At 34.7% G+C, this 25,482-nt stretch overlaps 1 long non-coding RNA gene and 2 pseudogenes across 2 annotated transcripts in view; 1 reads left to right on the top strand and 2 right to left on the bottom strand.

Annotated features, from left to right (window-relative positions):
• LOC148694505 (disease resistance protein At4g27190-like) overlaps positions 1 to 20,310 on the top strand; it is an 81,480-nt pseudogene extending 61,170 nt beyond the window's left edge. Inside the window, exons 4-9 of the transcript XR_015966229.1 lie at positions 13,219 to 13,300; positions 13,442 to 16,111; positions 17,650 to 18,018; positions 18,130 to 18,603; positions 18,716 to 19,189; positions 19,368 to 20,310. The product of XR_015966229.1 is annotated as a disease resistance protein At4g27190-like (transcript). The remainder of the gene's footprint in view (positions 1 to 13,218; positions 13,301 to 13,441; positions 16,112 to 17,649; positions 18,019 to 18,129; positions 18,604 to 18,715; positions 19,190 to 19,367) is intronic.
• LOC137726479 (coatomer subunit beta-1-like) lies at positions 8,842 to 11,565 on the bottom strand (annotated as a pseudogene).
• An 858-nt stretch (positions 20,311 to 21,168) lies between the features above and the next one.
• Positions 21,169 to 22,287, bottom strand: LOC137739010 (uncharacterized). The gene is made up of 4 exons (XR_011069081.2): positions 21,974 to 22,287; positions 21,487 to 21,595; positions 21,309 to 21,374; positions 21,169 to 21,216 (listed from the first exon to the last, which is right to left on the bottom strand). It is a non-coding gene; the product is annotated as an uncharacterized LOC137739010 (long non-coding RNA).
• Positions 22,288 to 25,482: the final 3,195 nt, after the last annotated feature.

The following is a 25,482-nucleotide window of genomic DNA, read 5'->3' as shown; positions in this document are numbered from 1 at the left end:
ACACAAAGCACCAACGATAACATATTTCAAATAGAAAACTGCATTTTAGTTCTTAAAAAATATGACTTTTAAACTAAATTCTAGCTTAAGATTAAAATCTAATTTAGTCCCTTAATACATTTAATAACCTCATAATTACATTTTCATGTTTATTTTTCCTAATGTTAATATTAACTACATTTAATTATATTCTTTTTTGAATAGAATACGATAGTTTTTATTCATAAACTCAAGGGAGTAACATATCTTGGTTGAGAACTTCCCAAACAACATATGGGGGTTCCTCAAACCAAACTACATTAGAACAATTACGTAAACTTAACTTGGCAAGACCGAGTGCCACTCCATTATAAGAACAAGGAATAATATCCCAATAACATCTTGGGGTTCCACAAATAATATTATGATATTTTATTTTGTTACAGACATAGGTAAAATAATTTCATTTACATAATATCCCAATACACTTCATGTTATTCATCTAGGTATATTAATACATTTTGGTATGTGCATTTCGATGGAGGCATTTAAGTACATTAATTCAATATAATATCATTTAGCACAAACATTTTCGTACAAACATTTAGGTACATTAATTCATTATAATATATTTCGGTACAAACATTTAGGTCAGGGACGAAACTAGATTTCTTCTAGCGGGGGCAACTTGAAAAACAACTAAAAGACATTATTATAGTATGGCTTATACCAAATATGATATTGGAGATGATTTCATATGACGATGTATCACAATTGCAATGTTATAAAAAATTTAGTACCAGTTGAAAGTGGCAAATTGATGAGAAAAATATTAATACATGATAGGCGGATGAGGGGGTTTTTGGTTTGAATGACAGAGCAAGAGCACTTTTGCTCATATTATATTTGATATAGAGTAGAAGTAGTATGGTATGCTTGATATTAGGCACATGTATTTTCTTCAAAAATAACACATGGATATATATAATTGCAGTATGCAGCTTAACCAACGAATTACTTGAGTAGGGGCATCTACCCCTAGTGAGCCTTCATTGGCTCCATCCATGATTTAGGTACATCAATTCATTAATTTTAAAAATATTTTTGGTACACTTATGTATTTACATGTTTCTTATGTGTCCTTTTTTTTTTTTTAATGTTTTCTCATTTGGGTACATTATAAGGATATAATTGGAGCAAGTTAAACAAAATTAATAAATTCAAATATGTATATTAATAAATTCAAATATTTGATAGGAGACAATGAATATTATACACATTGAATATTAAAACAAAACAAAATATGAATTGGAAATTGAATTAAGGGAGACTTGGATCCAGTCCCTAGTCACTGACACTCTTTGTCTAAAACCTTAATTGTATTCAAATTTTTATCAAAGTCCCTTAACTTGGTACACCTCATGAAATTACTATTAATCTGTAATATTTCTATATGTTTGACATTAATTATTTGACATTTTATGATATTTATAATCGCATAATTCATGTGTATATATGTGTGTGTGTGTATATATATGGCATATAAATCTCAGATTTAAAATCCTTCATTTATTACTATTAGAAACTGCTGCAATACAAAAATTTCAATAAAATTGATTGAATAAATGGATAAAAACAATGTAAAAATACAAAATAACAAATGGCAAAAGAATGTATCCATAGTGTTAAAACTTGGTACATTTTAAATATAAAATTTCACAAAAAAATTTGGCACATTTTACATATAACAAAGTGGTAAGTTTATAAAGAAGAATGGATACATTATAAGTAAATTATGGGTACAAATATAAGATTCAAAACAAAATGAGTACAAATGAAGTTTTAAAAAATATGGGCACAAAAATAAATTAATATATGGGTCCAATTAAAACTAAAAAGAAAATTAGTAAAAAAAAAAAAAAAAAAAAAAAAGGTTGCAAATTAAAATGGGGCACAAATTAAAAATATAAATATTTGATATAAAGTTTAGCCATGAATATAAATTTATCGAATGTAACGTTTTTAACACTAAATGAATATATTTTAGAAATAAAATTTAACTATGTTGATATGCAAACATTTTATTATTGAAATAATGACGTTTATTAAAACCTGAGGACCTTGATAAAAAAAATTGCAAAAAAAAAAAAAAAAAAAAAAAAAATTTAATCAATGGAATAGAAGAAATTGGAGTGAAAGAGAGTGAAAGTCAGAAGTCAAACAAGAGATTAGTGGATGGAGAAAGTAAAAAAATTATCTGGGATGGGAAAGGGATAAGAATAAAGTGGCATGGGGGTGGACTTAGGTAAGTCTGGAAAGGGATGCATTTGGGGATCTTTGAGGAGTTGGGTTTCTGTGGATGCACTCGGCTCCGTCTGGGGAAGGGAATGCAGCTCCAGAGAATGAACAAAATGCAGCTCCATTTGATTAGATTTATAACTTAAGCACATTTATCATCATTTGATCTATGTGATGTCAAGATTTAACGTTGCATAAGTGACACACTCCGACCTCAATAACACAAGTTACGAGGTTGTAATGTGCTAGCCGACACTAAATTGACCGTATGGCCCAATCCGAAGATGACGTCTCAAGCCAACTCAATGATGAAGCCATAGCAAGGTATTTATGATGTAAAATAATTTGAACCAAAAATGTTCATTTAATATAATCCAAAGCTGCTACAAGAAAATACTTATCATCTTGTGTTTTATACAATTTGCACTTTGCATTCAAAATTCACATCCAGCCATCCACAACAAAATAATTCTATAGAGCTTGCATTGCTGCATTCTACTAATGTCATCAATGGGTTTTGGATCATAAACTTACACATCACATTTAATAAAATGCAATCTCCAAAATACGAAATGCTCGTTATCAGCAATCAACAACATTATAAAGTTGAAATGGTCAATTGCCAAAATAGATGAATCAGATGAATTTTGAGAGAGAGAGAGAGAGAGAGAGAGAGAGAGAGAGAGAGAGATTGATGAGTGATAAGAATTGAAATCGAGAGGCGAGAGCTGCCTCTGAGCAGACTGTCGAAGACTAAAGAAAGATGATATTCTAGTGTGGTTGAGTTCATACTAAATGTATGGACTCTACCAAACAACCAATTAAAAATGACATTTAATTTGAAGTGTGGTATGAGATTCGGTGCGGTTTTCAAAAGTCAAAACCGAAACCAAAACGTTTTCCTACACTACGGTGCAATTTCAAAACTGTTTGGTGCGGTCCGATTTAGTTCATGTTTCGGTTTTGATTTTCGGTTCCAACGTCCACCCCTACCTTTATAAGAGAATCTCCACCAGTGGTGGGATTGTCCTGTGAATTGGGCGAAACTGCCTATGGGTTTTGAAATCAATTCCAGCGGTTTGAAAAACATGGGGCAATTGGCAGAAAAGTAGCTGCCCCGTCAATTATTGCAAGGGCTTTAGGCCAGGAAATGTAGTAGACAAAGGGGGGCCAACTGAGCCAAACGACTCGAATTTGAGGCAGCAACAGCCGTTGGATTCCAACGGTTAAATAAAAAAAAAAAAAAATTTTAGGGCTATGCACCACATGGCGCTTTGTTGCGCGTCAAATTTTAAAAATTGAAAATTTCAAAGGTTAGGACTAATCCAACCCTGAAAAATAGAAAAAAAATCTAAAAAATTACCATCTAGAAAAATCATTAGAAAATTTAAAAAACTTAAAAAGTTAACACTTCAAAAATCTTACAAAGTTCATAACACTTGCAAATTAAATAAAAATCTACGGCGATAATGACATATGGGAATAAGACGAAGAAATATTAAAATATATATATTTGTGAATAGTAACGCCCTTGTTCTTGCTCTTCCTTCTTCCAAATAGGCGAACTTGCACAAAGGAAATTACCTTTTAGAGTTAATAATTAATTGCCCTTGCCCTCCACATTGATGAAATATGATTAAGCTTAATTTTACGCAAATCTCTAAGATCATGTTGATAATCATTTCAATTTTACTTCAATTTCACATTTTGTGTTTGAAATATGAACATATATGGGGCAACGGAGAGATTAACGTGCGTTAGGTGTTTGGTAAAATGTATTGTAAAAGCGATTTTAGCATAAAGCAAGTGTCAACCTTATTATAACCTTGCAAGTTGCAGATGATACTAACGGTGCCCCTAAAAGTGTCATGTTTTTACCATTTCTTTTGCTTAATCGACCATTGTCATCCATGAACATGTAAGCCCAGGACGTCCAACAATATCGAGATTGAGTACCACTCAGACTGAATGGTATTAGTGTATAATGTGCTTGCTTATGTTAAGTATTTGACAAGGTATTTCATAGTATGGTAGCCTTTGAGTTTTTAATTCATGAGTTATTTGTTGACTAATTTATGATCCTAAACATACATTACTATTATTAAATCATCTCACTCAATTAAATAAACGAATCCAGTAAGGATTTCGTAACATTTGACAGAAAGAAATTGATGACACAATTGAATCACTCCCAGTAATTATCTGGCTTGGTAGATGCACAAGCGCACATAAACATCCAAGTTTCGATATATACACAATTGGAACAACTTAATTAAAAGCGTAACTGAAAAACTAAACCAGTAGAAGACAGCATTAGGCTGATTATTGATAGATTAACTTAAAATTCAGTAATGAGTGGATAGCTAACAAAGGCTTACTGATCAAGTGATCATGCAACCTCCTAAAGCTTACTGATCAACTTAAAAGGCTTACTGATCAAGTGGTTACTTGATTTAGATTCAAACCCCAACATAGTAGAATAACATAAAATTATTTTCATAGCTAATACAGCCAGTACAATTTCATCGAGGAATCAAATGCCACAATAAGTCCTAGCTTTAGTCTTTTTTAATTCAATACAACGTTGACCCGCCCTTCTCCATAGTCTTGCTGTGAGGTTTTCTTTATGCAGAACATCACCTGATTAATATTATAATACGAGAAAATATTGTTAATTTAGGAGTTGGCGTAGATTCCCACTCCAAAGTGCTAAATAATTGCCATGAAAATTAAGTTATAATTTAATTGACGTCAACTAATATAGCCATTTCTAACCTACCAAATACCAGAATAAGTCCTCAAGTTTAGTCTTTTTTAATTGCATTTCTCTATCACACCACGTTATCTCTCTCATGCATTATTTGTCTCATCTTCTTCTGCTAAGAATGTTGTTCTTGCCATTGCCCATCTCATTATTTGCTCCATCTTCTAATTACAGACACTTGTCTGGTTTTGGTTTCTTCATCACAACAACCTTCTTTTGCTTAATTTACTTTTCTTTACCTATAAAATTGAAAAGTTGAATCCCAAAATCAAAAGCAAAAAAAAAAAAAAAAAAAAAAAAAAAATATTACGTTCAATCAATTTCGTTGTTTCCTGTGCCTCTTGATTTTATTTTCTGACAATTTCAATTTCCCATCACTCGGTGTTACTTAGAAAGCGGAAAAAGGCATACATACTCAATTCAGCTTTATAAACAAACAGCTTGTGCTCCAGTGTTCTATAGGCAAAGGAATTTGGAGAGACAAGATATAAGGAGGTACGTCTTTTGATTTTTCCCTGTCTTTTGTTTCACTCCTTTGCTCTTTATGAGTTTTTTTTAGTTGTTTGTGCGAATTTGTTTGTTTTGTTTAACCTATATTATTGCTTTACCAGTCAAGTTGAGATCAAGTCGAACAACTGTCAAATCTGAATTGAATATGTTGGCTATGACATGCTAGGATGCTATGGGGAAAGCTGATAGATAGTCAACCCTTTGGTTAAAGCGATATCCCTAGGGTCCTCAACCCTAATATCTTTGATCAAAGTCTACGAACTTCAGGTTCACATGCATAAGTTTCTGCAAGTCACATATAGTATCAACAATAACATATTTAAAATACAAAATTGCATTCTAATCCTTCAAAAATATTACTTTTAAACTAAAATCTTGTGTAAGGTTAAAATCAAATTTAGTCCGTTCATACATTTAGTAATCTCATAATTATATTCTTTTTCTTTTTCTTCTACATTTAATTATATTCTGATATTTTATTTTGTTATAGTTATTTAGTAAACTATATTTCAATACACTTTTAGTTCTGCATTTAAGTAGATTAATTCATTTAATATATTTTAGTATAGTCATTTCGGTATAGACATTCAGGTACATTAATTTATTATAATACATTTCGATACAGATATTTAGGTACATCTTATATTTCAATATAGACATTTAGATACATCAATTCATTTTAATATATTTTCAGTATTCTACGTTTCCAAAATGGATCCCATCAAATATTTCACATTTTATATGATCATCTTTATTTTATGTATTTGAATGTAGGAGGAGGTGGAGGCACTTTATTGGAGCCTGGCATGCAGCTTAACCTAGAAAGTGCGATAACCAAGGTAGATTAATTCATTTAATATATCTTAGTATAGTCATTTCGGTACAGACATTTAAGTACCTTAATTTAATATAATACATTTCAGTACAACATTTAGGTACATCTTATATTTCTGTACAGACATTTAGGTACATCAATTCCTTTTAGTATATTGTCGGTACACTTATATATTTACATGTTTCTTATGTGACATTATTATATTTTTTCAATGTTTTCTCATTTAGGTACATCTATAAGGATATAATTGGAGGAAGTTAAACAAAATTAATAAATTCAAATATGCATTTGTTAAAATGTATTTGTAAAAGTGATTTTAGCATAAAGCATGTGTCAACCTTATATATAAGTTAGGTGTTTGGTAAAATGTATTTGTAAAAGCGATTTTAGCATAAAGTAAGTGTCAACCTTATAACCTTGCAAGTTCCACATGGTACTAATGGTGCCCCTAAAAGTGTCAAGTTCTTACCTTTTCTTTCAATTAATTGACCATTATCATCCATGAACATGTAAGCTCAGGACATCCAACAATATCGAGACTGAGTGCCACTTAGACTGAATGATATTAGTGTATAATGTGCTCACTTATGTTAAGTATGTGACAAGGTATTTTGTAGTATGGTAGCCTTTGAGTTTTTAATTCAAGAGTTATTTGTTGACTCAGTTATGATCCTAAACATACATTACTAGTATTAAATCATTTGACTCGATTAAATAAATGAATCCAGTAAGGATTTCATAACATTTGACAAAAACAAATTGACGACACAACTAAATCACTCCTAGTAATCATCTGGCTTGGTAGATGCACAAGCGCACATAAACATCCAAGTTTCGATATAAACACAATTGTTACAACTTAATTAAAAGCATAACTGAAAAACTAAACCAGTAAACGACAGTATTAGGCTGATTATTCACCAGCACCAAGAATCAAGCTCAGGACGTGCTGTGTGGATTACGAATGTGGAATTCGTCTTGAATTATTGAGTCACCCCGTGGTCATTAAATTTATAATTAATTATGTATACACCAACTTTTTTCTCTAAACACCCTTCAGTTTTCAAGGGGGGAATATTGTTATGAACCCAAAATGTAATTGAGGTTTATGCTTTAATTGAATTGTTAAGAATTGATGCCAGCTAGCGTTTTAAGAAGTAGAGTTTGTATAAAAGGAGCCCAGCTCCCTCAAATGGGTAGATCATAATTTACAAACAGAAATACATAACCAAAAAACATCTCAAGAGCTTTGCTCTCTCTCTCTCTCTCTCTCTCTCTCTCTCTCTCTCTCTCTCTCTCTTCCCTCTCCATCTCTATCCTCTGTGACTTGCAGGTTGATTAAGGGGTTAGAGATTTGGATCTTATCATAGATCCCTAATAACCTTCTGGTTTTCAGTTCCCACAATCCAATTTGGACTCAAAATCTCAACCTAAACCTCCAAATTCCACAAACTTTGGTTTTATGTATCGCCTCCTCTATTTCACACTTTCATCAAAGAAAAGTGTTAAAATTTCGGAGTAGGATTCTCTGCCCTCTTATTATCATCCTCTTTCATCCCCTCTTCTCGTACTTTTCTTTTTGTCTTTTTCTTTATATAAAAACTTCAAAACAAGATGTAAACGTGACATAATCGCAACCGTTTAAATAGGAGGTGATAGAAGGGAAGATAGATTAGGAGGGAAGAAAATCCTACTCCAAAAATTTCAGTCTCTTTTGGTCTTAAATCAGACTCCACAATCCGATTTCTGAAGAGGGAAAAGGATGAGACTTTGAGGCTCCGTCGATCCCATATCCCAACGTTTTAATTTTTAATTTTTATTTTGAATTTGTCAAAAAAAAAAAAAAAAATTATGCACCACAACAACAAGTCACTACACAATCATCGATCATGTAGGCACCGCATTGTTGTTGACCTTAAAAACTACTTAGCCTATGTAGCACGCATGTCGAATAGCTAATAAGTTAACAATGTCATTCGGTTGAATGCATGGCGTACCAGCTCGTCGACCGAGCTCAACCGGGGAGTAAATGAATGTTGTTGTGGCATTAGGGGCGATGATGACTTCTTAATCTTGCGACTACGGCCAAGGAAAGAACACGTCTCGACCTTTGGGTTTTAGAACTGAAGGTTGCTAGTTACTATAAAGTTCAAGATAGATTCGGATTTCAATGTGCTGAATATTAAGCAATCTGGTAACACTTTACTCACCGAAAACCTAATGAAGTGACTAGTTCCAACAAGGATTCAAAGATTCCTTATTGACCGAGACTTGGATAGATAACCAATCTGCATCGAAGCAGTGCTATTTATCCAAACTAAAGGTGATCCTCAATTGCCTAATTCTACAACTCTAATGATGTTTATCCAAACTGAAGATATCGCCGGTTGTCTTCACGGTACTGTTTTTCCAAACTGAAGATTTGTTGGTGGGAAAAACAAATGTTTGAAAGGTTTCACATAAGCGAGAGTTTGCGCAAGACAGATTTGTGTGCTGATTTGAAGGATTTTGAATGTTGCACTTGTTCTTTGTTGGAATTGTGAAAGTCCTCCCAGTTAGCTGTTGTCCTTAAAGCAACAAGAAGTTGAATTTGTAGAAGGCACTCATTAGCAGATTCCTCCCAAGCCTTCTTCGAGTCAAGCTCCTGAACTTCCTTAATCAACTTAAGGCATGAATTCCAATAGATAAGGAGAAGATTGATGAATTCTCTTTTTGAAAAATTAGCATCTTCACTATGCAAACAGAGAAACCTACAAGCTACCAACCTTACAGATAGGTCCTTGTCCTATAGCAATTCGATCAAAGCATAATAAACTGGCATTTTTGTGTCCTTTTTAATATCAGAAACCCATTGTCCCAATATCAGTGCAACTTCTCAAGGGGTGATACGCATATTTGGATGATCAATACGAACCAACAATTCTAAGCATGGTAGTGAACCAACCAAAACAGATGACTGCAAAGGTGTAATAGTGTCATTATTTTCAGCAACAAGATTAGCATTGTTTTGTAACAGAACTCCCACTGCATCTTGGTGACCATGACCAACATCCCAAATTAAGGGACTTCCAGCGTCTCTTGGTGTAAGAGCCCTGGGGTTCAAACACCTCAGTCATTTTGTCAACCAACTCTGCCAATTCTATGTTCCCATAAAACCTACATGTAAACAGCAGAGATCCCTATATAACCACATCAAGTTGAGTAGGCATATCTCTGATGAACTTTTTTGCCACATTTAACAGATTAGCACGACTAAGAAGATCCAGAATGCATCCATAGTGTTCAATACGATGATTGAGCTTATGATTTTCAAGATCCATGCTATGTATCCATTTATCAATGAATCGGAGCAACCATGACAAACCTTGAAGAAATGATTCAGTGATGCATTCCCTCTGTAACAAGCTATGAATGTGTCCTGCATAAAGCGCACCTGAAATAGCTCCATGTAGTAATAATCGAACCGGTTGTGCTTGAGAAATTTGAGCCGTTGCTTTTATCGCCTCTGTCTCCCTTAATTGTTTTTTTGAAAGCATGTCAACAAAACTTTGACAACAAGATTTTAACCATATTTTTCTGACCTCATCACCAATATTGCATAGCAATCTTATGCAGAGGACCATCCCTGCAAAAGAATCATTGTCAATTGGATGTGGAATAATTGGAGATTGTCCTAATTGCAACATAGAAACAACAATCAACAGTGCTTGCGAAAATGCTTTATTCACTTCAACTTTTGTTGGTTAGACCCCTTCCAATCTTAGGGCAAGCTTGGTCATAGGGTATGCAACAACTGTCCCAAGGAAAAAGTCACCAGTGAGAAGCAGGGATCTCAAGTTCCTAGATGCCACGGATCCTTGAAAAAGGGTAGGAGGAGAGAAAACAATTCCATATGCCGTATGATGTGTGGCATAAGTTCCATCAGCAAGAATAGTAGGTCTTTTAAAAGACACGGTCATGGAGTTTACTTGATGAACCTTTTGTGAAGAATCATTAGTTTGTTCTTCTGAAACCGAGAGAAAAGGCAATTTGCTTAGGCACCGTTTAATTGATGCAGTTCCACCCTTAAATTCAGGAAGTGATGTGCAACATGTTGCAAAAATCCAAGGGTCGGAAGAACAAACCCATGATGCTTGGATTTGGTAGAAAGTGTCAACCAGCTTTGTTATTATAGATACCTTTACTCTAGGGTTGGTTTCTATTATTTCTCGGATAAAAACAGTCATATCAACAACAGAAGCAACATTGTTGCCTCCTTAGAAATCCATCAACAGATGTACCACTATGCTCCCTACCTCTGGGAACTTTATTGCACAAGAGTGAATAGCCCGAATAAGCATCTGCCTATTCACCATTCTTTTCTAGCTCTCCAGTATGAGTCTTGACAACTTCCCTTTCCAAAATAAGAACAAGCTCATTGATGTTTGTGCAAGTAACCAAGCTAAGAACAATGTCTAGGGTCTTCCTCCTGATGTTAAGATTCAGCACGTCCATGAACATATCAGCTACAACTTCTCTATGAGAAGACTTTAGCTCAGTCAGCCAATCAAGAACAATAAGCTTCACATTGTTGTCAATTTGAGAAAGAAGCAGATGACAATAGGTGTTGGCAGCAACTCTCCACTGCTCTCCACGATTTGTTCAACATAATTTTCGCAATAACAAAATGGTTTGTGGGATTGAATGGTTGTTGGAAAGATCAAATGGGAAGTATTTATTGGAAAACCTTTCCTTCATCAACTCAGTTATTGCCATATTGTTTTCTCTCCATCTCTTAGGCAATTCATCAAACAAATGCAATGCAAACAAATTCTTCTTCACAAATTTACCCACAAGATACCAATTTATCCAACCATATTTATCATTTCGAAATGCACTATAGTTATCAATCAAAAAAGAAGGAAATATAGCTTCCGAAGTTGTTATAATGAAATGTAAATAGAGAACTACCTCAGCTCCAGTTTTCGTAGTATCAAAGAAGAAGTGCTTACGAAGTAGCTATGAAGCAGAGGTCATCGTTGAAGCATGAATCACTCTCTTCGATTCCGATAGAGAAATTAAGATTGTAGCAGAATTGTTCGATTGTGGCTTGACGGCCGAAGTTGCCAGTGTGCGCAACATCGATGAAGATGAGAGCAATGGCGGAATGGAATGGTCGTGGATTGTCTACGGAATTCATAGTGGGTTGCCGTCTCCGGTGTGAGGTTTTTGGTGACCGACCTCGATCAATTCAGCTTCCTAAGAACACATCGAGGCTGGATTAGAATCTCCCTCGACGCCGAGAGCCGAGTCACGGCGTAACTGAGCAAGGTCACTGCGGATTTCTACGAGTATATGATTCACAGCCTTGTGAATGTCGGTGAGTGTAGAATCCATAGCTTCGCGGACTGAATCACGGATCGCAGCATGTATCGAAGCTTCAAATGAGTCGATTGCAGTAGAGAGGCGTGCATCCATAACAGGAAGACGGGTCAAGTGGGCGTACACAAGAGGGAAACCAAGATTTGAGAAGGATGATACCAATGATAAGCTCCAAATCTCTAACCCCTTAATCAACCTACAAGTCACAAAGGATAGAGAGGGAGAGGGAAGGGAGAGAGAGAGAGAGTAAAGCTCTTGGGTTGTTTTTTGGTTTTGTATTTCTGTTTGTAAATTATGATCTACCCATTTGAGGGAGTTGGGCTCCTTTTATACAGACTCTACTTCTTATTACGCTAGCTGGCATATTTAACAATTCTTAACAATTCAATTAAAGCATAAACCTCAATTACATTTTGGGTTCATAACAATCTAAAATGGAGTTTACAGAGCTTTTAGCCTCTTGAGACTCTCAAGAGTCAAAAAATAAAAAATAAAAAATAAAAAATAAAAGACGGAGAAATCTGCAGAAATGTAAAAGAAAAAGGTGGGATATTTTCTCAGATCTAGATATGAGCTTTCATTGAAAACATCCCAAAAATTATAAAATCTTTGAACTTTCATGCTCTGTAGAGAAGAGAATGCGAAAAACGATACTAAAAACAAAGCATAAAACCCAGTAAAACCAAATTAAACGATTGGATTTTTGAAATTCTTACACAGAATCTAGAAAAAGTTCAAATTTTCAGCTGGGAAATGTTTTCATGGGCTGCAATTGGTCCCTCACCTCCGTCACCTTCGACAGACCTCTACTGCGGCACCGACAAGGCGCCTACGTTTTGTCGATCCTCGTTAACGACGACGATGACAATGCCCAACTCTCAGTGGAACGAGGGGCCGACAGGCGGCGAGGAGGATAGGGATTCGGGGCATCCTATAGCTCACCTTCGAGCCAATCGTTCTACATTTCAGCAACAGGAGGCGTGTCCTCATTGGACTTGGATTGTTCTTCAGGAACATTAGGAGACGTGGAAAACACAAGAGGCTTACCATGCTCGAGCTTATGGCTGCCAGGATTTCGCAGTTGATGGCCTCAGATTTCTTTCGTAAACTAGAGCTCGTCATAAGCCTTTGGAACTCGTCGAGCCTTGGCAGAGTTAACTCGGTCAGCATGCGAGAATCGGGTGTCAACTCCATCGTACCATCCAGCTCAGTAACTCTGTGGTACAATGTTCAACGAGCAAATCGTTTGCACCAGCTTAAAGTGTGCAGATATGATGTTTGTTAAAATGTCTCAGTGACAGTCATAGCAGATTATACATGATTTCATAGTTTTTAAGATTTGAAAACAGTTGCTTAAGTTTTGTACCAAGCAAGTTTTATTAGTATAATAATTGTATATGAAAACTTGTTCATAGTCTCGACTTCTACTTTGCAAGTGTGGTATAACCTTCTTTTTGCTTTTACTATGCAGATTTCTCCAAAAGCAAAAGAAAACCAAAAGATTTGCTTACTGCTCTGTTTTTCTTCAAGCCTAGTCTTGATCATGAGTTAAGGTATGACCTATTGTTTCATTTTTCAAATTTCATCTGCTTTGATAAAAAGATCAAAAATAAAAAATAAAAAAAATTATAAAAAAAAAAAGATACCTTTCTCGCTTCCTAAAATTTTTGTTTGGATTCGTATATATTCAACAGATAGAAAAAGAAGACGAATTGGTAAGCTGAAGGTGCCAAGGCGATGGAGATAATCACTGCAATTATTCCTACAATAATTGACTACACAGTTAGACCACTTGGACGCCAAGTGAGTTATGTCATTTTCTACAAAGCAACCTTAAAGATCTAAGGAGTACATTGAAGCATTTTGATGCTGCCAAACAAAGGATGAACCATGCGGTTGAAGAAGTTAAAAAAAAAGTTAATCAAAAAGTCGAAGCTGATGTCCGGAACTGGCAGACAGAAGCAGATGAGATCTCTCGAGAGGCAGAAGCATTATTGGATGATGAAGGCCGTGCAAAGACAAAGTGTCTCTATATATGTCCTAACCTGATATCCTATCATCGGCTCAGCAGAAAATCAACTAAATTGGTGAGAAAGATTGAAGAACATGAAAATAAAAAAGAGTTTGCCAATATTTATTACAATGATGCCGTGGAAGACATATCTGCCATAGCCTCCGACGAGTACATGGCCTTTGAAACAAGGACTTCAATGGTGAAGAATATCATTACGGAACTGAAAAAACCTGATATTAACAAGATTGGTGTGTACGGATTACCGGGCGTTGGGAAGACAACACTTGCCAAAGAGGTTTACAGAGAATATATGGAAGAGAAGTTATTTGATGATGTGGTTATAATTCTAAATGTAAAAGAAAAAAAAGACAACGAAAAAATTCAAAAAGCAATTACCGAAAAGTTGGGGATGGACATTGATGAATCTGATGATATGGGAAAAAGGGCAAATCTCCTACGGGCTAGGATAAACGAGGGGAAGACTCTTGTCATTTTAGACGATGTCTTGGAAAGAATTAACTTCGAGGCTGTGGGACTCGTCGGTGTGCCGCACTGTAAGTTATTGTTGACATATAGAGAAAGAAATGTTTTATTCTATGGTATGCATATTCAAAAGGATTTTCAACTTGGATTTTTAACAGAAAATGAAAGTTGGAGTTTGTTTGAGAAGATGGCAGGTAATGTCGTTAAGGACAATCGTATACTGAAAGAAGCAACCCAACTAGCAAAGAAATGTGGAGGTTTGCCGGTTTTGGTTGTTGCAGTTGCAAGTGCTTTAAGGGAAAGTAGTTTGGAGGAATGGAAAGATGCGTTGAGAAGTTTCAAAAGATTTGACAAGAAAGAAATGAATGAAAAAGCCTTCTTGGCTCTAAAGTGGAGTTACGAACACTTGGAGGATCATGAGCTTAAGCAATTGTTCTTGCTTTGCGGGAGTTGCAGCAATTTGCTCAGTGACTTGTTAAAGTATAGTATGGGTTTGGGTTTGATAAAAAATGTTGAGACAGTGGAAGAGGCACGGAATTCATTGAATAGAATGGTTAAAAAACTAAAAAATTCTTGCCTATTGCTGGACAGTTATGACGATGACTCTGTTAGAATGCATGAGCTTGTACGAGATGTTGTTGTCCGGATTGCATCTGATGATCATAAGGCCTTTTCGAAAGCAGATGGAGATGAGGTGAAAGAATGGCCCACTGAGGATTTATTTAAAAAGTACACTGCCATCTTCTTGAGTTATTGCAAAATCCCCAGATTTCCTGAAATACCTTGGGAATGCCCAGAATTAAAATTGTTGGTCTTGGAGAATTATGATTATATTGGCGACTCCCAGGAAATCCCAAGCAAATTTTTTGAAGGGATGAAAGAACTCAAAGTGTTGGATGTAACCGGATTCAGTATTCAGTCACTACCTGCATCTCTTCAATCCCTAAAGCATCTCCAGACATTGTGTTTAGATCAATGCGAGTTGGTAGACATAACTCTTGTTGGACAGCAAACAAGCTTGAAAATTCTTAGCCTGATACACTCCAAGGTTAAAGAATTGCCCAAAGAAATAGGGCAATTGACTCGACTACAATTACTGGATTTGACCGATTGCTCTGAACTTAATATGATCTCACCTGGTGTTATATCAAGCTTGACAAGACTAGAAGACTTGAGGATGGGAAGAAACAGCTTCAAGCAATGGGAGGTTGAAGGTTTGGTCGATGACAGAAGAAGTAATGCTAGCGTTTCAGAGCTGAAGCACTTATCTCATCTATCCGCATTGGACATACATATTCCAGATGCTAACCTTCTTCCAACCAACTTGTTCTCTGATAAGTTAGAAAGATACACCATACTTGTCGGTGATTGTTGGGAATGTCCTGACATCTATGGAACCTCCTCGAACATGCTAAAACTCAAGCTTACAAGGAGAAATCAATTCGATCGAGGTATAAAGTTGCTGGTAAAGAAATGTGAGTAGTTGTACTTGGATGGGATGGAGAGTGTGAATATTATTTCGTATCTATTTGACAGTGAAGCTATTAAACAACTGAAGCATCCCCATGTCCAAAACAACGACGAAGTTAAATATGTCATTAACTCCGTCAATTGGAGTTATTCTCATAATGCCTTCTCCAGCTTGGAATTTCTCTCTCTTGAAAGCCTTGTGAATTTGGAAACTGTATGTTATGGGCAACTCATTGACGGGCCTTTCCAAAAGTTAAAATCTTTGACACTGCAAAATCTGCCAAAGCTTATTGGTTTCTCTTCCAAAGACAAGCAATTAATGGTTGATACAGAAGCCAACGAAATCGTTTTGGAGGATGAAGTTGGTGGACCACCGAGACTTTTCAGTAATGGGGAGGTACTTTCTCTGTTATTTTTATAGCAAAATGATTGCATGATTTTTTCTCCAAGTAGTTTTCTTCTTCGAATTTTGATTCCTTTTTAAGATTCATTTTGATAACCCACGTTTTTTTTTTCAAGATTCCTTTTTAAGATTTAAGATTTATTTTTTCAATAAACCAAAACCATTTAAATTATATACTTAAGTTATCGGGTTTTGATAACCCGCGATATTCAACTATTGATATTTTTTTTAACAAAAAATATTATTTACATTAAAAGAGTGGAAGAGTCGATTAAGACTCACAATAAGTTAACAATAATATATTTCAAATTCACTTTTGATAAAAATCGAAACTAGACATTTTTCTTAATATGCTAGCAATAATATAATTCAAATTCGTTTTTGACATGAATCGAAACTAGACGTTTCACTTATCAAGGAAGATGAATGTTACAAGAGTGTATCATTAAGTGAAAACTTATGGTATTCAACTAATAAGTTCAAATCTCATGCATCTATTTATGCATGTGACCTCTATGTGACTTTCGTACAAATTTTACATCTGTCCATTCACTCAACCAAACCTAACGGCGTTAAATCTAAATAAAATAAAAAATCAGAGCGCAGCCCAGCGTACCGGTCTCTCTCCCATTCCCCTCCTTCCTTGCCAACGCCACCAATGACCGCCCCTTCCTCACGGACCTCCACCTCCACCTCTACCTCTTCAAGCACAGCGGCAGCATCTCCCTTGATGACGTCATCGAGATCGGCAAGGTTATGAGAAACAGATCCATGGCCGAAGGAGCTCGCGGGAACGGTGAAGGAGATTCTCGGAACCTGCGTCTCCGTGGTCTGCACGGTCAACGGCAAGGACCCCAAGGATTTGCAATAGGAGATCGTCGATGGTGACATCGAGATCCCTCTATTGTTTGAAGGAGCAATTAAATGGAAGGGCGAGGCTTTTGGGTTTGATTTATGGATTTAAAATGTGAAGGAGAAGGAGATGCAATTGATATTGCTGCTGTTGTGTTTGGGGAAGTGAGAGAGAGAGAGACGAGGAGGATGAGCGGCTTCTTTTTTCTTATTTTTATTTAATTTTCTTGGGAGTTGACAGGGTAATGTTAGGGTTAAGTTTGTTGACGGATGTTAGGGATTGAGACGTGTCATAAAGAGGCCACACTTATTTTAGGTGTAAAAAATGAAATCCGATTTTAACTATTAAGATAATTCATAACTTACCACTAAAATCTTTCACAATAATGTGTTTTTAGTATCAATTTAAATAAAATAGATTTTTTCTGTCGAAAATAAAATAATTTAAATTTGAAATTAAATTGACATAATTTTTGGCCCTATATTTCTTTTTTCAGAAGTTTTTTACTCCGTTTGTTTAATTAATGATGGTACAAAGGACATACTTCTGTCTAGTAGCCTAATGGCTTACAATTTAATATATTACCTTTACTTTATATCTACATATTAGAATATATACAGCTAACAATGTAAATAGTAATTTCTAAAAATAAACATGATTATTGTTCTGTACTCTGCAGGTTTTGATGCCCAACTTAACAACCTTGAATGTGCATCAATGTGATAGTTTAAGATTCTTGTTTTCGAGTTCCATGGGTAAATGTTTCGGGCAACTCAAAAATCTCAAGATATCCAATTGTCAAATCATGGAAGAGATGGTGAGAAATGAGGAGAATATAGATGACATGTTTGATAAGCTAAATCGTTTAGAGCTACAACATCTTCCAAACCTCACTAAATTCATCTCCGGAAGTTACATTAAATTTCCGTCTTTGGCGTATTTGGATATATACGATTGTCCTCAACTGGAGACATTCATCTTTGGTGCTAAGAGTGGAAATATTACAACCAACAAAGAAGAAAGAGATATTGAGCTCTTTGACGAAAAGGTGAATTATGCCTTCACTTCTTTTCTTTATGCTTTTATTTCCAACTTATGCATGCGTCTCACTCTTGTGAAAAAAGGTTTGTTCACAAGTTCTAAAATGAATATGTGACAGGTTGGATTTCCTAGCTTGGAGACGTTGTACATAAGGGACTTACCTAAGTTGAAGACAATATTCCACAACCAACTTCATCCAGATTCTTTTGGCAAGCTCAGAAATATGGATGTTCGTAGATGCCACAGTCTGATCAATATATTTGGGCCAAGTATCATGGGAAGATTGAATGCTCTAAAGTCCTTAGTAATAATGCAGTGCCAGTCATTACAAGTGGTATATGACACATCATCTACCACTCAGTTGAACTGTTTTGAATTCTCTAAAGTAACATATATGATGTTTGAAGATCTACCCCAACTACGGAGTTTCTATTCAAGGCTGCATGTTTCTAATTGGCCATCACTCAACAAATTAAATTTCACAAAATGTGATGGTGTGGAGATTTTTGCTGCCGAATTTTCAACATATCAAGACAAACTTGAGTTGGGCCACCCAAAACCAATGAAACATCCTTTCTTTTTAATTGAGAAGGTAACCATACTTGTACACAATTCTTTTGATATTAGAAATTTTATGTGATTGCATGCGTCCCACTCTTGTGAAAAAAGGTTTGTTCACAAGTTCTAAAATGAATATGTGACAGGTAGGATTTCCTAGCTTGGAGACGTTGTACATATGGGACATACCTGAGTTGAAGACAATATTTCACAACCAACTTCATTTAGATTCTTTTGGTAAGCTCAGAAATATGGATGTTCGTAGATGCCACAGTCTGATTAATATCTTTGGGCCAAGTATCATGGGAGGATTGAATGCTCTAGAGTCCTTATTAATAATGCAGTGCCAGTCATTACAAGTGGTATATGACACATCATCTACCACTCAGTTGAACTGTTTTGAATTCTCTAAAGTAACATATATGATGTTTGAAGATCTACCCCAACTACGGAGTTTCTATTCAAGGCTGCACGTTTCTAATTGGCCATCACTCAACAAATTAAATTTCACAAAATGCGGTGGTGTGGAGATTTTGGCTGCCGAATTTTCAACATATCAAGACAAACTTGAGTTGGGCCACCAAACACCAATGAAACAGCCTTTCTTTTTAATTGAGAAGGTAACCATACTTGTACACAATTCTTCTGATATTTGAAATTATATGTGATTTTACATGCTAGTTAAACATACACCATCAAGTAAATACATTTATTAAGTTTTCAATATTAAAATTATTATCTGGTGTCCAGTTTTTCAAAATATTTTTAAGCATCCCGTTACTGTTGATAATATTTCAGGGCAAGTCATTCCTCAACTTGGAATACTTGATGTTGGATGAGAACACGGAGATTTGGTATGAACCGTATGGTCCACTCCCGGCAGAGTTGTTGCGCAAACTCAAATCAATTAATTTTGCTACTTCAATCCCAAGTCAGATGTTTTCTTTGAGAATTTACAGAACATTGAAATGCTCTGTGTGCTCTCTGCTCCTTGGAAAGAATTATTTGTTCACGACCACCAAGGAAGTAGTGGAGGGGAAATACATGAAGTTGAGACCCTCCCACGCGGTCCTGTTTTTCCAAACTTGGAAGTTCCAAGCGTGCACAAATGTGGCAGATTAGAGAATCTAGCTTCAACTTTAATATCCTTTCGGAATCTAACCATTTTGAACATATGGAGTTGTAACGGACTGCAATACTTGATACCTTATTCTGTGGCTAAGAATTTGCAGCAACTCAAGAAGTTGGAAGTTAAGTACTGTCAAGGAATGGTAGAAATAGTGGCAGACAACGGAGAGGATTGTCGAGAAACTGAGATCACTTTCAGTTGCTTGCAACATCTTGAACTTTCTGATCTACCAAGTCTGCAAGGCTTTTGCATGGGAAATTGCATTTTCAAAGTCCCATCCTTAGAAACTTTGATTGTCAAGGACTGCCAGCTGATAGAGTTAAAGATTTCTCCTGATAGTTTACTCCAAAGTGATCCAACATCAGAAAGACTACAAATATCAGAGACATTGGGAAAGAAGAAGAAGAAGAATATGATGACGAAGACGATGCATGATTAAGATGGCAATGATGATGAAACGGTAAGTTTCCATATATGCTAAATATCATGTAAATATAAACTTTTATAAGTCGTAATTTCTGTTACTACTTGTTAATGTTCACTTACCGACACAAAATTTGCAATACTCCGTACATATATAGTGAGTAGCATCAAATAAATAGAACTGGTTTCTAATTTCTCTTGTTACTTGCTCTGACTATTCTCTGTTCTCCCCTAGTCTGCCCAGCCTTGCTTCCGTGGCCGATCTCATCTTGTTTGATCTAAGCCTGCAAGCTGCGGTCTTAATGGAAAAGCTATCCTAGAAACTTGTGTGATTTGTATTTGGAGCTTTGTTCACTACACTTTCGGTTTTGGGTGTTTGGGAAATAATGCTTGTGTGATTTCTGTAAACATTGATGCATTTGAAGTGGTGCTTTTGTGCACGTCTATTGAAACTGCTTTGTACTAGAGTGTGTTTATTTGAGCTCTTTACTAAAATTGAATCAATCGAATCCGCATCTTTTAACTGGATTGTTAATTTTCTTGATGTGTGTATGTGTGTATATTTTTCTTTGTCGTTTGGAAGGAAAGCTAGATTCAATTCATAAAATGCAGGTTGAAATTGAATTGGTTTAAATGATTTGGGGCCTTTTATCCGTGAATTGGTTTTGGGATGAACCTCAACTTCCATAATTTTCTTCAAACTCTAATATTTCTTCCCATGTTGTTTTGCCTCTTTTTTCATTCTTGTATTTTGCTTCCTGTGAATCATGAAAAATATCATTTTCCAATCATCTTTTTAGGAGAATCTCCAATGGACTCCCTAAACCAGCTCCTAACTAGAATTTAGAGAGGACTAGAAAGTTCTACCCGCGCGTTGTTGTGGGATTAATAAAAATTGTAATAAAGCTTATGTTTCAAAGATTTAAAGTCTATGCAATAAAAGATTTATACTAATTACATATGAAAATCTATGCAACAGACACCAAAAATTGTAGAAGTTTTATTACTTTATCTAGAATGACAAAATACGATAAATGTTGTTTACTGCAACGCTCAAAGTTTTTCTCCAATAATGTTGATTGATAAGAAAGCACCCTAGGTAAGGAAAGAAAATATTGTAACACATGAAATAAATTTATATGACAATGGAATTATACCGTAAAGAAAATAAGAATAAGTATGGTTACCTTTTTTAGCAATTTTATAGCACCTCATCAACTTTTGTGCATTTGCCTCTGATTAGTTTTGTCTCACTACCTTAAACGTATAACAAAGATTGAAAATGACAAATGTATATTAGATAAAAGCTCGATGAAAAGTAGGAGAACACACTGTTTGGTAGGGTGTAAACAGAAGGTTATATACCCGTCGATCAATTGGAGTGGCAAAAGTTGTATAGCTGAAGTTGCAATGTAAGCATTCTATATCATTGCGAATGTGCATCATTCATTTCTTAGTTTCTTTTAGTTCAAACCTAAACCAAAGAAAACAAACAGAATATTAATTACACTTTATCATATGTCTTTGCAATTTAACTTCTAACATGACTAAATATAATCTGAAGGCAATAAAGCTTGAGCCTAATTCTATCAGCCAAAATGGAGGAACACTAAATTTTACACACGAAGTCCCAAGGGGTTTAATAAAGAAATCCCAAAACAGAAACTATAATTTGAAAACTGTGCATAGATGGTCAATTGTGTTCAAATGTGTTGATGATGTACATCCACCAAATTGGAAATATCACGTTGTGAAAAATGAAGCTACTTCCTTTATAATAACAAAATGTTGGTCAAAATAACACAATGTGAACAAATATATCATAAAGAACAAATAGAAAAACGATACTTACCAATATCGACATATGGATTTCTTCGAAAGAATGTTACATGTAGTGTTATTATCTCAATGGTTTGGTTTGCGATAAGAAGAGTAACTATTTAGAAAGCAGTATCATTGCTACTTGCTAGTCTTCCTACATGATTTAAGAATATAATTAATTAAATAGATATGGGATCACATTGACCATAAATTATTACATGCAACTCAAAAAAAAAAAAAATTGAGAATAGTCGTCGGAAAAATAGAAAACCCTTGCCGGAAAAAGTAACTGTTACGCAATTAGATCTCTTTTAATAATTGCACATTTAAATCTTTTTCTTGATCAGTAAGATATCATAAATTTAATGTTCCACAGTTCATTACATTCTCATTTCTAGCCATTAGAACCTGAAACACATAACTAATGAGTGTAATAGAAACTTACCACAACATTGTCAAAAGAGAATATAAGACCATAAACTTCATCGAGTTTGACTACATATCGTATTCGTTTAAGAAAATCTTATTGCAACTTGTCTTCCAAAAAATCCTACTCATAGTAAAAACTAACAGTAGCAAGTCATAGCATAATCAGTAAAGTAATTTCGACAAAGCGTATAAAACAATCACTACCATACATATAACTCCATAAATTACACCACATCAACCTTGAGAGGTCCAACATGTCCAAAACTCTCAAAACCTTCTCGATATTCAACTCCAATCGCCTGAAAACAATGAAAAGTGGAGGAAAAAAAACATAAATTCATCAAAATTTCCTACCCAAGGATAAGTTAAAAATGGAAAGTATTTTCACTAACAAATATATGCATAGTATTAGTTACTATGTTGAACTGTTGGTAACACGGAAAATACTATTCCATTATCTTACCCACCAAAAAAAGAAAGCACTATAAAACTCTGTTTTTGTAACACATTTAGTTTGTTGGGTTCAAATTTTGGAAAAATAATCATTTATACATGAAAAAAATGTCGGAAAAATTATGTTGAAAAGAAGATGAGTTGTTCATATTATTTGATTTGATATAGTTTGGTAATACTCACTGGTCCACTTTGATGCTAAAGAGTGGTAGGCCATATGGCTTCAACAGCAAAACATATGCACTTCTGTGTAAATACAATACCTAAACAAAAAATGAACAAAAATTCTATGAAAATTAACATCTCTTATTCCATACAATATATACAGTATATATGAGTAAATTGCTTACGGGTCTGACTTCAATATAACCCCACTCCTCTTCATCCATCTAGAATCACAGCAGCTGCTACTGTTGTAGTTCCTGCAGCTGCTACTGCTATCTTGAAATTGACTACCTTAGATAGTTTATTTCACATTCTTACACACATGACAAACCAAAAAACATTCAAAACATATCAATAATCTAAATAAAGGCCAATTTAATACCTTTTCTCAAACAGGTGGTAAGCACTGTTAACAGAAAAAACAGATGAACAACCACTGTGAAAAATACACCCAAAGAGTTAGTGAAATTAGATATAGAACATGCAATCATTCATAAAACATCATGAATAAATAAAGGAAAACTTAACAACTCACCCCCACCGAAATTAATCAAGCACTGTAAATCTGTAATTAACAAAACAAACAGTAAAAATTCATAAAATCAAACATGCAAAAAAAAAAAAAAAAAAAAAAAAAATCAAACATGCAACAATATAAATCTATTAAACAGTTGTTAAGATAACATTAATGAATTTGACCTACTATTTTACTATATTCGATTTTTGGAATTTTGAGTGAATGAATGGCAAAAGAACATATAACAAAATAACAGAACCGTACCCCATTGGAGGAAGCCTGCCCGGCCAACCGGCCACAGACATCAGAAAAGGTACAGAGCCCCGTTGCACTGAAGAATCAGAGGACCAAATCACTATATGCTCACCCAAATGGGAGATAGAGGGGAAATTCCAATATTATTAATTTATCCTAATTTATCCTTTATAAAGGGAAAAATATGACGGAAAAAAAATGAATTTGATGAAGCTCACCATCAGATCTATCTTTTTCTTCTCGGTGGTTTTCAACCTCTAGGATTGTTGAATTCCTGGAAGAAGAAAAAAACCCATGAACAGAAACCAAAATATGTAATGTACAACATAGTCATCTTTACACATGTATTATGGAACAAACCAAAACCAAATTAAGGAATTTTAATTTAAAATCAAAGCTAAAACATAAGGTATAAATTACACTAAAGTATGGACATTGCATCCAAAAAAAAGAATGGATCATTTACTGTCAAGTTAATATTGTAATCTCTTATTACATTATTAAGGTCTTCTTCGTACGGCAAAGATAATAAACAAAGTTTAAGTCCACTAATCTTGAGGCCAAATAAGAAATAATATCACAATTATAAAAAACTAAAATAGCTGACAAATAATTTGATCAAAGTGAACAGAAGATGATCTTACAATGCCATACCCTACGATCAATGATAATTTGATACAATGCCACGTGGAAATTCCTTAGCCCATCTACTGAAGACTAAATGTGTGAAAAAATAGGGTGCAAAAGAAGAGTTAACGAAGCATAAGTTGAAAAAGAATATTTGGTCACAAATGACCTGACTGTTAAAAAGTAAATTATGAGAACTCACCATGGGTATTGATAGAAGCAGAAGACTGTTCATAAAGATTATCTATTACCAAAGAATTAGTGAAACACATGACTAAAATCAAATTCCTATCTACCCAAGTCTTTATACAACTAAAAAAGTTGGGAACATTTAATCATAACCTGGAAGAAGAATTCATTTGGTGCTTTGATTCAAACCTGGCTGAAATCTTCGAGTCTTTTTACGATTTCAAACGTCTCCAAACCACCTGGTGTTTCAAAAAAAACATCAAGCCTAATAAATACTACTCACACAACAAAAATTAATAAATATAAAAATCGATTTTGTTCGAATCAACACAAAAGACCAAAAACTTATAGGAGCTTCCTTCTAAGAATCTCAAACTCTAACCATTTCAAAAAAGTTCTTCGCATTTCCTCAAATACGTGCTAAACTCTCTCCTACTGCTCAAAATCCAAATGAGTACTTAAGATATACAGAACCACATTTAAGTTAAGACTATACTGCACTAAATGACATTCAAAACCACAAAACACCAAAACAAAGATGAATTCAACACCTTGAACGTGTAATATTCATATCTGAATCTAATTTGAAACATAATTTTCGCCCTTAAATTTTTTTCAACAAAAGAACAATCAATTTAGGAAAGCAACTACAATGCAACTGAAGAGCTGTTCGACTTAGCTCCATTTAGTATGGCCAAAAGCTTGAAAAACAGCTTAGAAGCACAATTCCAAATATTACCAAAAGCAAGCATCTTTGGGGTAAAGAGCCCACTTTCCCAAACAGAGCTTTAAGTTCATGCCACATGATTCGAATTAATTTATCACTAATATAAGTTCTAAAATGGTAAAAATGAGGAAATACACCTATTACCCTGTTCACTGTGATCTTTGAAATCCAAGTTCCA

This window comes from Pyrus communis, chromosome 9 (genome assembly GCF_041283825.1).
Source record: "Pyrus communis isolate YQ-2024b chromosome 9, ASM4128382v1, whole genome shotgun sequence".
NCBI classification, from domain to species: Eukaryota; Viridiplantae; Streptophyta; class Magnoliopsida; order Rosales; family Rosaceae; genus Pyrus; species Pyrus communis.
This window is presented reverse-complemented; position numbering and strand designations above follow the sequence as displayed.